Here is a 12,464-nt window from a genome sequence, read left to right as displayed (position 1 = left end):
CAGTGTAGCATGCAGGGAGAGTGAATGGTGGAGAGTACAGGAGGAGGACTGCAGGGTAGCATGGAGGGAGAGTGCATGGAGGAGGGTACAGGATGGGGACTGCATCAGGAGACGTCAGAGCTCAGCCTGTTCCTTGTGTTACCTCTGCAGCCTCCTGTGTAACCTGACTAATGGTGGAGGGGGGAAGGGCTGCTATATTGCTATGATCCATGTTGGGGGAGGACTCCTCTGTGCATCAGATAGCCATGTCTGGCTGCAGTTACCTTGTATCTGCTGCTGTAGGCTCCTGTGTGACCTGACTAATGGTGGAGGGAGGAAAGGCTGCTACATTGCTATGATCCATGTTAGGGGAGGACTCCCCTGTGCAGCAGATGTCATGTCTCTCTGGCTGCTGTTACCTTGTATCTGCTGCTGGAAGCACCTGTGGAGCTGGTAAGCAGTGGACATCACAGCACAATCTCTGTCCCTCCTCCTCTCTCACCTCCTATTGGCTGCAGTGTGTCCGGTGATCTCTCAGTGTGCAGAGGAGCTGTGAGCCGGTGGAGTGATCTGTAGTGCAGAGCAGCTGACTGACTCCTTGTGCTCAGACTCGGCCAGATCAGCTGTAGCTCTGGATGGGACACAGCTACCACCAGGGGGTGCCAGCAACCATAACAATAGGAGTTATCTCAGTAAGGCTGCAGATTTTGTAAATGGTGAAAGTACTTGTCAGAATGCATTGGACCCAATTACAGCCATTTGCTATGGTGACACAACCCCTTTAATGACAAGATAGATTTTGGAGTGTTCTTATGAAATTCTTCTTAGCCCCTAATATTAGAGAGGGGTCATCCAGATGTAGTCAACATAAGCATTGTGTAGATGTTATTTATTAAGCAGGTAATTGTATTACCATATTGTTTTTATTTATCTTATATATAATGGGGTTGTGCACCTCGCTACCATGTAGGTACGTATATACTCGAGTATAAGCCGACCCGAGTATAAGCCGAGACCCCTAATTTTACCACCAAAAACTGGGAAAACCTATTGACTCGAGTATAAGCCGAGGGTGGGAAATGGATTGGTCACAGACCCCCCCCCCCCAGTATATAGCCTGCCCCCAGTAGTATACAGCCATCCCAGCCTGCCCCCAGTAGTATACAGCACTGCTCAGCTTGCCCCCAGTAGTATACATCCCAGCCCAGCATTAAAAAAAATAATAAACTTATATACTCACCCTCCGGTGGCCCCGATCTGCAGCGCTGCTCCCCCGATGTCCGCACAGGTCCTCTTCTGGCTTCCGCGCCCGTCCTCTGTACATCGCGCTGGGCGCCGCCATTGCTGTTTCCCGGGCGGCGCCTAGTATGACGTCATCAGGAGGCACAGGAGGCAGACGAGGCGCCGGCAAGCCGGAAGAGGACATCGGGGGAGCAGATAAGGGCCACTGGAGGGTGAGTATATAAGTTTATTATTTTTTAAGTATTTTTTAACTCGTTGTGACTCGTGTATAAGCCGAGGGGACGTTTTTCAGCACATTTTTTGTGCTGAAAAACTCGGCTTATACACGAGTATATACTTTGTGAAAAAGTACTTACAGGACAACTCCCGTTTTTCCTTCTCCCTCCCATTTCTCCCCCCCCCCCCCGTATCCTCTACCTGCCTCTGACCTTTCCATTTGTTGCCCATGATTGGGCACGGCTTCGTATCACCGTTTTGGATGCCATCTGTCTGCACCCCACCACGGTCTGTAGCGCACCCGCTCCTAAGTGTCGTCTTCTGGTGACGCTCAGCCGCGTTGCCGTCACCTGACGAGGCAGTGAGGGGGTGTCGCTCCCGGTCACGTGACCCGACCAGCGTTCTGGAGACCGAGGTAGGCGGCGCTGCTGCCTAAGATCAGAATGGCGTGGCGCGGCCCCAGACAACCTCCTGCTGGACGGGCCGAGATTTGGTGGGTGGAGCTACTGGGCACCAGGTGAGTTTAGCGGCCCGGGCATAAGGATTGGTGGGTTAAAGGTAGACTTCCTGGGGGCTGAGATTGATGGCCCTCATCACCTATCATGAGGCCTATGCACTCTGGAGGGAGTACCCTATTAGGTCTGATGGTGCATAAATACCCTTACATGTTTTAAATCACTGACATCGGAGGCCGGAAGAAGCACGGGTCTGCGCGAAACAGCCGTTGCCACTGACTACAGGCATTCTGCCTTCAGCCCCCCCCCCCTCCCTTGCATGCACAGTTGTGAGTATGTCTTTGCTCCTGTAATGTGAAATAAAGAGCAAGAAGATTTTTTATTGAAGACTGGTGAGTGCCATCCATTCCTTCTCTGAATTATTTAATCTTATTTTACTCTGGCATTTTTTTCATCTCTTTCATCATGCCCTCAATTTTCTCAAAACATTTTTTAGGAATTCACACTGGTGATGCAGAAAAGAGGAAAAATAACTGAGGGTGAATGACCGTTTTCAACAAGGCGATTGTGGCATTGGTGCTTATCTCATTGTCGAGGGGCAGCAACAAAGTTTTCTCCAAATTTATTTTAGACCAGAGAAGTGGCCATATTCCTCAATCAGTCCTATTATACTCTCTTAATCCATAGTACTCTCTGGCTCTCTTATCATCCGCGAACAGGGATATCTTATCCCAACCCCCCACCCCCACTACCCCATCTACGTATCCTCCCCCCTGGACCAAGATGGCCAGAGGTTCCATGAACAAGGCAAAGAGGAGGGGGGAGGGCGGACATCCCTGACGGGTACCTCTAGACAAGGCAAAAGGTTCTGAAAATCCCCTTTCACATTAATCCGTGCCACTGGAGCTTCATATAATGCTTTCACCCTTTTTAAAGATTTCTGTCCAAAACAAAAATGCTCCATAATCTTCCACTGGAAGTGCCACTCCAACCTATCAAACGCTTTAAAATCATCCAATGACAGGATGGAGCGGCCCTCCCTCTTTCCAGCTGAATGTCCGAGAACAATTACTAAGATTAGCACTGTTAGAGATTTTTATCAAAACAGTCCTTACTTCAGTTGTACAGGCGACTTTCAAATTAAATATTTCATGGCTCCCGGTACCAGGGAGGAGAGAACAAACCCAAGACACACGTCAATCTCTTAGTGTATGTAAAGATCTTCTCTCTCGTTTATTTCACAACCACAGTCGTATATCAAAAAAGGACAGAAAAATCAAAGAGGCGTGAATAGAATACTGCAATGCTATTGGCCATAATTAATTCACCAGCACATTCTGGGAAAAAGTTAATAGGCCTTGTTCACAGACATGTTTATCTACAGAATGTACAGACAATGGGGCAGATCTACTTACCCGGCCCATTCGCGATCCAGCGTCGCGTTCTCTGCGCTGGATTCGGGTCCGGACGGGATTTATGATGGTAGTTCCTCAGCCGTCCACCAGGTGGCGCTGCTGAGCTGAAAAGCATCTGAACGCACTTCAATACACCGAGCCGGAGCAAGTGAAGGTGAGCGCGTCCCAAGCGACACATTTTCGGTTTTTAAATGCGCCGGTTTTTCCGAATACGTCGGGTTTTCGTTCGGCCACGCCCCCCGATTTCTGTCACGCATGCTGGCACCGATGCGCCACAATTCGATTGTGTACGCCAAAATCCCGGGGCAATTCAGGTACAATCGGCGCAAACCGGAAATATTCAGGTAACACGTCGGGAAAACGCGAATCGGGCCCTTAGTAAATGACCCCCAATGTCTCCAGAAGCTTCTTACTAACCAAAACAAGGGATAAGCAATGCTAGAGAACAAAATAAGGAGAAGAACAATCATCTATAACAAGTGTCAAGGAGAAAACTTTTTTACAGGCAGGTTACACAAAAATGGCATAATCATGACATTTAACTGGACAGAGGTCAGCTAAAATGCTTGCTTGATCTAACATGGCTGACAGTACGCAAGATGGCGTCCGAAACCAGTGCGATCTCCTTAAAAATTCCCCCCTTTTGAGCTTTGCTGGCCTGTAACTCCATCCTGAGCGACCTCCTCAAGCTCCAGGTTCCCACAGGTAAGTTAAGCCCTTACCTGCTGGACTTGTTAACGCTTAACCAGATCCCTTGGAGGACAGTCACTCAGGGGTTACAGGTCTGCATACTCAAATAACATAACTGAGTTTCTATAGTTCATAGGTTTGTAAACAGGCTGGTTCTCCAACAGGCAGCATCCTCCTCCGCTCCGGGGCACTTCTCCTGTCGTGGTTCTTACCTGGATGGCTATGTGGGACATGGTGGACTTGATGAGGGGGACCACACAACACGCAATAAGTGACAAGAGCAAAATCACAATTCCCAATATCACCCCCACTTAAAGGAAACCCTTCCAATCCCCCAACTACAAAGTGAAGGACAAAGTGTCCACACCAGAATTTCTCTTGAGTTCCCTGGACAGTCCTTCAATCTTTTCAAGTGCATGGGTAATGTATACATAGGGGGCGATGTCATCTGGGATGTACATGCAACAAGCCACTCCCACCATCTTACAGAGTCCTCCCTTTTCAGCAAGGAACATGTCCAAAGCCATGCGGTTCTGGGAAGCATCTCCGATATAATCCACAAATCTCTGTTGATTACAATAAAAACAGTTAACCCAATCAACATTTTGCTTATAGCTATGTGGGGAATAATGGACTCTAGTCCTGCCCATATATGATTGTGGGCCTCATCTTGAACTCATCTGGGACCCCCCTTGGTGCTCCCACTGTATCTATATAAATGTTGTCATCTAGGTGCTTCTCTTTCAGACCTTCAGAATCCTTTGGGATTCTCTACCTTTTCTTATGTGTCTGATCAAAATTATCCCTGGGGATTACGAGGAAGGAATGCACAAATTTTAATCACCATACACCGTACACTCACCTTCCCAGCCTCTCCTATCCCCACAAATCCAGTACACATCAGACACTGCTAATACAGGGTTACCTGTGCTGTCAATGTTAAAGAAGGTCATTGCCTGCACCAACCGTAGGTAAAGTCTCCTACATCCTGGTCAGCCCTATAGTTACAGTGATAGCCATGGTTGGGGTGTCCCTGAGCATACAGTTAGTCAGAAGAGACCAGCTAGCAAGAAGAATAAAAAAGTTTGCAGATAGAAAGTGTGGAAGCATGCTGACTTCCCTCTACCACCACATAGTCTCCAGGCTTCAGCTTAGGCGTCGTGAGGTCTCTGTCTGGATCTGAAAAAGGAATCAGAAACACTTTTGCGGACCTTTTTCAAGGCCTGGCTCAACTGTGTGGCATGTTCCACCTTGTTTCCTGCCATCAGCTATAGGGTCTGTAGAAAGTAGGGGCCTAGTCTGGGTTCACAGCCAAAAAGTACTTCAAAGGGGAAATCCCATCTTTCTGTTAAGGGTGGTCCTAACTGAATGGTGTGCAGCAGGAAAGCACTCGCACCATGGTTTCCCTGTTTCTTCCATGGCCTCCCGGATCTCTAACTTAAAGGGGTATTCTCATCTGGGCATTCACATTCAGTTTCACTAATCTGCCATATGTAAACATTTCTTCAATTAGATGTTATTAAAAAACTGTTCCTGTGTGAAGGTAATTTCTCATAAATGTAGCCATGTTGTCCCTTAGAAACGAGATAGCTTCCTCGGATACGGCCACCTCTGCTGGAGGGATTGCACAAAGAAACAAATTGTTTTTGTATATGAAATGTCCGAGGAGTTACTACATGTCCCACAGCTGTCCTGTGGTTATGCTGAATCCTGGTGGTCCGGCAGGATTCAATAGCGCATGTCTGGCCACCACTGCCAGAGTGTGATGTGGTCGTTTCCGGGGAAGCTATCTCGTTTCTAAGAAACCATATCACTACATGAGAAATTATCTTCACACAGGAACATTTTTTTTAATAACATCCAATTGAAGAAATGTTTACATATGGCCAATGAATTTAATTAAATTTAAATGCCCAGATGGGAATACCCCTTTAAGAGAGCCGTTTAAAGTATCTCAAACCCACCACCAACTGGGGAAGGGCAAGGGGTGTGCATGGCCTGTTCTACACCCAGGAGGGACAAGGTTTCAGGTCTTTACCTGTCCAGTGAAGTGGGTTCTGCGACAGGACTCTGTGGTCCCTGAACCTGCAGAAGTCCAAACCTGCAGAAAAATCTCACTCACCAACTTCTTGGCTGCAGCTCTGGCAATTGCCTTGGTCATGGGAGAAGCTTCTGGCCACCCTGGAAAGAGATCAATGCAAACAAGCACGTATTCCTACGTGCCACTTTTTGGTAGCTGGATAAAATCCATCTGCAGTCTCTGGAAGGGATACAGCAGCTTGGGTGTCACCTTCTGTGGGGTCTTTACCACCTTACCCGGGTTGTGGCGGGCACAGACTATACAGGCTTTCATTAGTCTAGTGGCAGGGGTAGTAATGCCCGGGGCAAAGCACTTGCGGTTTATAAGCACTAGCATGGCCATTTAGGATATGTGTGTATGTCCGTGGGCTACTTGACTTACTGTCCGGTGCAGGGCTCTGGGAAGGCACACCCTCTTTCCCAGCATCCAGGTCCCATCGGCATCTGGGCTCCAGCTTTCCTCCACTTTTCCTTCACTTCTGATGACTCTCGGGCCACCAGGGGCTGGAACACCTGTGGATCAAACTTTTTAGCTCAGAACTCACCGCTGAGACTTCAGGACTGTCTCTGGGTTCCATCTGTGCAGTTGCCCTCGTCATCCTGTCAGCCACATACTTGCCCTTGGCTTGTGGAGATACCAAATTGTGTGTGCTTTAACTTTTACTATCCCCACCTCTTGTGGAATTAAGAGAGCATCAAGGCATTTCCGCCCACAGACCTGCTGCTCACTGGATGTTTTTTCTTTTTCGGACCATTCTCTGTAAACCCTAGAGATGGTTGTGTGTGAAAATCCCAGTAGATCAGCAGTTTCTGAAATGCTCAGACCAGCCCTTCTGGCACCAACAACCATGCCACGTTCAAAGGCACTCAAATCACCTTTCTTCCCCATACTGATGCTCGGTTTGAACTGCTGGAGATTGTCTTGACCATGTCTACATGCCTAAATGCACTGAGTTGCCATGTGATTGGCTGATTGAACTTTGAGGCAGATGGGCTACAGCAGCAGAAGACCACACCGGGTGCCACTCCTTTCAGCTAAGAACAGGAAACTGAGGCTACAATTTGCACAAGCTCATCGAAATTGGACAGTAGAAGATTGGAAAAACGTTGCCTGGTCTGATGAGTCTCGATTTCTGCTGCGACATTCGGATGGTAGGGTCAGAATTTGGCATCAACAACATGAAAGCATGGATCCATCCTGCCTTGTATCAATGGTTCAGGCTGGTGGTGGTGGTGTCATGGTGTGGGGAATATTTTTTTGGCACTCTTTGGGCCCCTTGGTACCAATTGAGCATTGTTGCAACACCACAGCCTACCTGAGTATTGTTGCTGACCATGTCCATCCCTTTATGACCACAATGTACCCAACATCTGATGGCTACTTTCAGCAGGATAATGCGCCAGGTCATAAAGCTGGAATCATCTCAGACTGGTTTCTTGAACATGACAATGAGTTCACTGTACTTAAATGGCCTCCACAGTCACCAGATCTCAATCCAATAGAGCATCTTTGGGATGTGGTGGAACGGGAGATTCGCATCATGGATGTGCAGCCGACAAATCTGCGGCAACTGTGTGATGCCATCATGTCAATATGGACCAAAATCTCTGAGGAATGCTTCCAGCACCTTGTTGAATCTATGCCACGAGGAATTAAGGCAGTTCTGAAGGCAAAAGGGGGTCCAACCCGTTACTAGCATGGTGTACCTAATAAAGTGGCCGGTGAGTGTATTTTGCAATACAGAAGTATTGCAGTATATGGTAGGAACGATCTGAACATCTAGGGCTAATGTACCCTAGATCAGTGATGGCGAACCTATGGCACGGGTGCCAGAGGTGGCACTCTGGGACCTTTCTGTGGGCACCCAGGCTCTCGCCCCAGGACAAAGTTCACCAGACAGGGCTTAAATCTTCCTGCAGTCCTAGACAATTGAGATTTAGCGCTCGGCACTCCTTTAAGGTGACGTATCTTTGACTGATCGGAACTGCAAGAGAAGTAAGAAGGTGTGAACAGGGCCAGAAGATTTTTGGAGGTCCTACTACTGGCCCCACTATTCTTCCTGTACAGAGAGACCCTGGAGAGAAGCAACCTGCTGTCAATGACAGTAGTATGGCAGCCCTGAGCCAGGAGGTCTCTGAGAGTCACCTGTATCAATTCTGTCTACATCCCTAACCTCTGTATGACAAGCCAGTTTGGCCTTTCAGTACACTGGGAAAGCTGGGTGAGAACTGCTCCCTGTGAAGTTCTTCACTATGATACATAGAATTGAACAGCAAAATTCTATTCCGCCTCATTGGGCTTAAATGGGAAGGCTGGGTTCGTTCCGATTATCTTTTGATACACCTTCAGTTTTAAATTTGCTATTCAGGTGCTTGAGAAAGCCAGGTGACTACCCCTGTGTAACTAGTAATAGAGGCCATTTATCAACTGGATTTTCAGGGCAAGTAATGGAATCATCGCCTTTTAGTGGTTGATTATACACTGATTAGTATGAGGCAGTAATGGAATCATCCCCCCCTAGTGGTTGGTTATACGCTGATTAGTATGAGGCAGTAATGGAATCATCGCCCCCTAGTGGTTGGTTATACACTGATTAGTATGAGGCAGTAATGGAATCATTGCCCCCTAGTGGTTGGTTATACACTGATTAGTATGAGGCAGTAATGGAATCATCGCCCCCTAGTGGTTGGTTATACACTGATTAGTATGAGGCAGTAATGGAATCATCACCCCACCCCTAGTGGTTGATTATACACTAATGACTTTGGGGCAGTAGAGGAATCATTACCCCCTAGTGCAGTGATGGCGAACCTATGGCACGGGTGCCAGAGGTGGCACTCTGGGACCTTTCTGTGGGCACCCAGGCTCTCGCCCCAGGACAAAGTTCACCAGACAGGGCTTAAATCTTCCTGCAGTCCTAGACAATTGTGATTTAGCGCTCGGCCCTCTTTTAAGGTGACGTATCTTTGACTGATTGGAACTGCAAGAGAAGTAAGAAGGTGTGAACAGGGCCAGAAGACTTTTGGATGTCCTACTACTGGCCCCACTATTCTTCCTGTACAGAGAGACCCTGGAGAGAAGCTACAATGATGTCTGAATTTGCCTTCCTTCTGTATTCAACTGTATTGGTGTCCTCAGGGGGCTGATACGATTGAATGTTGTGGAAAAAAAGAGAGGAATAAGTTACTGTTTAAATTGTCACTTGATGTTGGCACTTGATGGTAAATAAGTGGGTTTTGGTTGAAGTTTGGGCACCCGGTCTCTAAAAGGTTTGCCATCACTGCCCTAGATGGTCTAAGGATTAGTGAAAAAAAAAAAAAAAAATTTTAAATAAAAAAAATTAATAAAATATTAAAAATTCAAATCACCCCCCTTTCCCTAGAACTGATATAAAACATAATAAATAGTAAAAATCACAGACACATTAGGTATCGCCGCGTCCCAAAATGCCCGATCTATCAAAATATAAAAACGGTTACGGCCGGCGGTGACCTCCGAGAAGGGAAATGGCGCCCAAATGTCCGAAATGCGACTTTTACACCTTTTTACATCACATAAAAAATGGAATAACAAATTATCAAAATGTCGCACAGACCTCAAAATCGTAGCAATGCAAACGTCGGCTCATTTTGCAAAAAATGACACCTCACAGCTCTGTGCGCCAAAGTATGAAAAAGTTATTAGCTTCAGAAGATGACAAAATTTTTTTTTCTTTTTTGTACACATTCGTTTAATTTTTGAAAATGTATTAAAACACAATAACACCTATATAAATTTGGTATCACCGCGATTGCACCGAACCAAAGAATAAAGTAGGCGTGCTATTTGGAGCGAAGAGTGAGGGCGCTGTCCCACGTTGCGTTTTGGCTGCGTTCGTAATCGCTGCGCTTGAATACATGCGTTTGAAATCGCATGCGTTTTCAATGCAGGGTGCGTTTTGTTCATTTGAAACGCAGCCATTTTAATGCCCTCATTAGATACAGGTGCGTTTCAATAATATATTACAAACGCATGCAACAGCTTTTTGCCTGGACATCGCAGCGCCCCTTACTGTGTGTACAGTGTATTACATAGTGGTGTTTTCTATAATCTTGCTGAAATAATGGAGGATATGCCCCGGGTCTCCCAACAAGCTATTGGTGTTTTTGTTGCTATTTATTTTGGGATGCAAAGTCGGCGAAGGCGTCTGGTAATGTTTATTTTTAAATTTTTTTATTTATTATTTTGTCTCTGTGTATATATATTTTTTTTTTTTTTAATTTTTAAATTTTTTTTTTTTTTTAATTGATCAGTTAAATCAGCAGCAAGCACAAAGAAGATACTGGATTCATCCGCTAACGCAACTTCATGACACTCATGGAATTTTTTGCAAAATTTTCTCCACACTGCGTTGGTAATTATTTTTCTTTATGACCTTTATTTTTAAATTATTTTATAGTTCCTCAATGTGTCCTTATTTTCCCTTTTATTCAGCTACCCTGCAAAATTTGTATCATACACTCGGCTTTCCGTGGAGCAGTTTGATTACCTCCTCGAACTATGTCGTGCAAAATTAACACGGCAAGATACTGTGATGCGTCAAGCCATTGCACCTGAGGAACGCCTGCTTATAACTTTAAGGCAATTTTTTTTTTTATTTAATAAAATTATCAAAATGTTATATATTGGAATTTATTTATTTTTTTTTTTTTATCAGATTTCTGGCAACAGGCGAAAGCTACACATCTCTCCATTACCTCTTTCTGGTGGGTCGAAGCACAATTTGCAAAATTGTTAAAGAGACAAGTGTGGCTTTGTGGGTCATTTTGCAACCAATTGTAATGCCCATTCCAACACAGGAATTTTTTTAAAAAAATTGCTCATGATTTCAATGTATCCACAAACTTTCCAAATTGTATTGGTGCAATTGATGGAAAGCATGTGCGTGTGATCCAGCCGCCAAATTCTGGCTCTCAATATTATAATTATAAAAAAAATTTTTCTTTAGTTTTAATGGCCATTGCAGATAGCAATTTAAATTTTATATGTATTGAGATGGGCTCGTATGGGAGCACAAATGATGCACGTATTCTTGAGAGCAGCCACATGGGTCACAGATTTCTGAATTCTCATTTAGAAATTCCCAATCCACAGCCCCTTTCCCCAAATACACCTCCCTTACCTTTTGTTTTCATAGCTGATGAAGCTTTTGGGATTAAGTCGCATTTGATGCGTCCCTTTTGCAACCGTGGTTTAACTACAAGTAAAAGAATTTTTAATACACGCTTATCTCGCGCAAGGCGTGTGGTTGAATGTGCATTTGGTCTTTTGACCAATCAGTGGCGGATACTACGCACTGTAATGTGCTTAAAAATTAGTACAGTGGATGATGTGGTTAAAGCGTGTTGCGTTATGCATAATTTCATTAACAAACCCATATCAAGTTTTGTAGAAAGTGTGCCCCACCAAGAATGTGTTACTGTAAATACACGATCAACATGTAATTGTTCTGTCGTGTCTGGGTGGCGGGTTAGGGATTGCTTTACCAATTTTTTGTTTCAGAAGATGGATATGTACCATGGCAAGATGATTCTTGATTTTTTTTTTTTTTTTTTAAATTTCATGACCAGAAACTTAGTTTTTATGTTTTGACTTCAGACTTAAATTTTTTTTTTATACAAAAAAAATGTTTATTTTTTTTTTAAAAGAATGTATATATATATATTTTTATTTGTTTTGAGCTAACATCCATTTTTACAGCATGACCTCAACGTTTAATGAAAAATGTAAACAATGTAACAAAATTGATCCACAACAAAGACACAAGTCAATATATTGTCCCCGGCTTTGTTTGCCCTCCGACTCAAGTATATATTTTTTTTAAACCCATTCACGACCCATGATGTAATAGCACGTCACGGGTCGGCCGCGGGTGCATGGAGAGGGCTCACGCGCTGAGCCCTCTCCATAGCCGGTAAGTCTTTGCTGCACATTGCAGCAAAGGCTTACCGGTAACACCCGCGATCGCGGTTGTTTTCCAGCTGATCATCGCCGGCAAAGCTCCTGGTGGCTTCAAAAGGATTGCGGCGCATGGGCGCCGCTCCCCGTGACGTCATCGAGGAGCGGCGATCCGTCGCCATGGTAACCTCGGGTCTCACGAAGACCCGAGGCTACTTCGGGTTAACCCATGCATTACAATGTGCTATCAGCACATTGTAATGTATGAGTAGTAAAATACACATATACTGCCATAATGTAGTATGGCAGTATATGATAGGATCGATCAGACAACCTAGGGTTCAAGTACCCTTGGGAGTCTGAAAAATACAAAAAATAAAATAAATGTAAAAAAAAAAAAAAATGTTTAAAAAAACCCCTAAAAACTCAAATCAACCCCCTTTCCCTAGA

Source organism: Engystomops pustulosus, chromosome 2 (genome assembly GCF_040894005.1).
Source record: "Engystomops pustulosus chromosome 2, aEngPut4.maternal, whole genome shotgun sequence".
NCBI lineage: Eukaryota > Metazoa > Chordata > Amphibia > Anura > Leptodactylidae > Engystomops > Engystomops pustulosus.
Note: the sequence above shows the minus strand (reverse complement) of the source record.